The sequence below is a fragment of the Carica papaya genome, chromosome 5 (assembly GCF_054855325.1).
Source record: "Carica papaya isolate Zhongbai chromosome 5, ASM5485532v1, whole genome shotgun sequence".
Lineage (NCBI taxonomy): Eukaryota > Viridiplantae > Streptophyta > Magnoliopsida > Brassicales > Caricaceae > Carica > Carica papaya.
This window is the reverse complement of record NC_142313.1, coordinates 20,079,541-20,082,633: the sequence shown is the minus strand read 5'-3', so window position 1 is coordinate 20,082,633 and position 3,093 is coordinate 20,079,541. Positions and strand designations below refer to the sequence as shown.

The 3,093-nt window shown below is 37.9% G+C and overlaps 1 pseudogene; it reads left to right on the top strand.

Annotated features, from left to right (window-relative positions):
* Positions 1-255: 255 nt before the first annotated feature.
* On the top strand, positions 256-2,568 carry LOC110826170 (protein DETOXIFICATION 49 pseudogene; annotated as a pseudogene).
* The last annotated feature ends 525 nt before the right edge of the window (positions 2,569-3,093 follow it).

Sequence of the window (3,093 nt, the reverse complement as noted above, 5' to 3'; positions counted from 1 at the left end):
CTTTATGAAAACAATTTTATTTATTAAAGGAAACATCATGTCATAGTCACAACAATCAAAATTTTAGTTCATACAAATAAAAGAATAAAAAACCAAAGGGAGTCTCCACCTAAAAACCTCTATAAAACCCCACCATCATCCATCTCTTCAAACCACCCCCAAACTCTCTCTTCTCCTGTATCATGTTCTATCCATTACGAAATCTTCACTGTTTAAGTGTTAACAAAACCAAAAACACAAGAAAACAAAAAAAAAATGTGTCAGAAAAGTAACTCTCTTTCCTGCAAATACGATTCAAGCTTCTCTTTCCTTCCCTCAATCAAAGACACGCAGGAGCCCAACATCAACACCCCATTGATCCCCAAAAGTTCAACACCAAACCCAAATTACCACTCCAAGTCGCAAAACATAACCCATCTGTCTTTTGCCATCAAAGAAGCCATTTCAATAGCTAAACTATCTTTGCCCATGATATTAATAGGCCTCATGCTATACTCTCCCTCGTTCATCTCCATGCTTTTTCTCAGCCACCTTGGAGAGCTTGCTTTAGCTGGAGGCTCACTCGCCCTGGGCTTTGCAAACATAACCGGCTACTCTATTCTCTCTGGCCTTTCCATGGGAATGGAGCCCATTTGTGGTCAAGCTTACGATGCCAAGAAACTCACTCTTCTTGGCCTGACTTTGCAGAGGGCAATGCTTATGCTCATCTTTTCTTCGCTTCCTATTTCTCTTCTCTAGCTTAATATGAAGAGAATCTTATTGTTTTGTGGCCAAGATGTTGATATAGCAACCGAAGCACATGCATATCTATCCTACTCTCTCCCTGGCCTCTTAGCTCAATCACTTTTGCATCCATTAAGAATCTACCTAAGAACCCAATCAATAACTTTGCCTCTAACGTTTTGCGCCATTCTATCCATTCTTGTGCACATACCCTTAAATTATTTTTTTGTCTTTCACCTGAATTTAGGCATCGGAGGCGTTGGTCACTCTGGGGTATGCACAAACTTCAACCTAGTAGGCTCCTTAGTAATCTTTGTCCTCGTCTCTGGCATCCATAAACAGACATGGGGTGGATTTTTGACAGAGTGCTTTAAAGCATGGAAAACTCTCGTGAATTTGGCCATTCCCAGCTGTATTTCGATCTGCCTTGAATGGTGGTGGTACGAGATCATGATCTTAGTATGTGAAATCTTGTTGAATCCAAGAGCAACCATCGCTTCAATGGGAATTCTGATTCAAACCACCCCATTAATCTACATATTACCATCTTCTCTAAGTTTTGGCGTGTCAACGAGAGTTGGCAACGAGCTAGGAGCGAATCAGCCCAAAAAGGCAAAGCTCACTGTAGATCTAATTTTATTAGACTTCTCAAGGTTTTGTATAATTTTAAGTATGGACTGGTTAGAAAAATATAGGGCAATTATTGATTGTGAGATAAAAAATTGTAAAACTACGTTCACTTAGGCAGTAAACTTGTTTTGTTTTGTTTTGTAAAAGTTATCTAAAATAAATAAATAGTGTTTTTCTTTTGAAAATTTTCATTGCTTTACTCACCTTATGTTGGACAGGAACATCGATTGTGCCCTGGCAATTTCTTCAATCCCTGTTATATGCAATTTCCTAGATGTCTTTTCAAAGGAGCTACCAGGTCTACCTCCTAAAAGGGAGATAGAGTTTTCCATTAACCTGATTTCAGGTACCCAACCAACTTTGACCCCCTTATCGCATGAGCTGTGCAGAACTTGGAGAATTGTAACAGCAGCTTTTCAAACTATAGGGATTGAGGTTCATCTGCCCCAATCTTTCCACTTAGGGTGCACCTAGCTTATTCGCCAAGAAGAAGGACATATCCATCTGCATGTGTATTGATTACCGCACACTCAATCAGGTGACCATAAAGAGTAAGTACCATCTATCCCCCATAAATGATTTATTCGACCAGTTACAGGGTACTTATATATTTTCAAAGATTGATCTCTAATCTGGCTACCATCAGTTACGAGTGAAGGAAAAAGACATTCTTAAGACGACCTTTCACTATAGATATAGACAATTTGAGTTTAGAGTTATGCCCTTTGAATTGACCAATGCCCCTGTAACCTTTATGAAGTTAATGAACAGAGTTTTTCATCATACACTAGATCAGTTACATTGTCATCTTCATCGATGACATCCTAGTGTAATCAGAGAGCCCGGAGAAGCATGCCAATCACCTGACCCGTGTAATGATCACCCTTCATGAGCACCATCTCTATGTCAAGTTCAATAAGTGTTCCTTCTAATTGAACCAATTATCTTTTCTTGCCCATAAGATTTGTAGTTCTAGAGCTTATGTCGTTCCCTTTAAAATACGATCGCAGTTAGATACAGATTTCTGACTTTCATCTCTGAGGGCAGATACGGATTTCTGACTACTTATTTGGAATGACCAGATTAGATACAAATAATGGCAATTTTGTCAGGCACATTTCTGGTTTGCCAAACTATGGTACGAGCTATGACTACTGTCGTACCAACCACAGTGGCCCTATTAGATATTTTATAGCTACGACGGTACTTAGCTAAAGGTGATCCCTAACAGATATTTGTGTCACCACAATCGTCAGAGAGTACACCATCATCAATAGGACTGGTCCTCTCACATCTTCTAGACTAGATGGGGAGGAAAAAACGTACACCTCTCAGAGATAAAAAGTCTAATGAGACACTTGATGCATTATGCATGTCAATGCATATACATATATTTTTCGAACCATTTCGGTTCATTCCCCTTCTCTTTCTTCCTTTTTTTCCTTTTTTTAAAATATTTTTAAAGCAAATATCACCATATTCATATTATTTAATTTACATGCAAATCATCAAGTACCAATAAAATCACATTGCATGCTTGAAATAAAGAACAATTCACTTTGTTAGAACTACTAAACATGGAACATGCAAAACATTAAAACACATATTCATCAATTTAATTTTTTAGAAATACTCCATAAGATGTTAAAAGAAATATTGAATTCCTTACCAAAACTTTGAAGTTTTCCTACGTAGTTCTTCTTCTTTTCTCCTTCTCTCTTTATATCACTCACTCTCTCT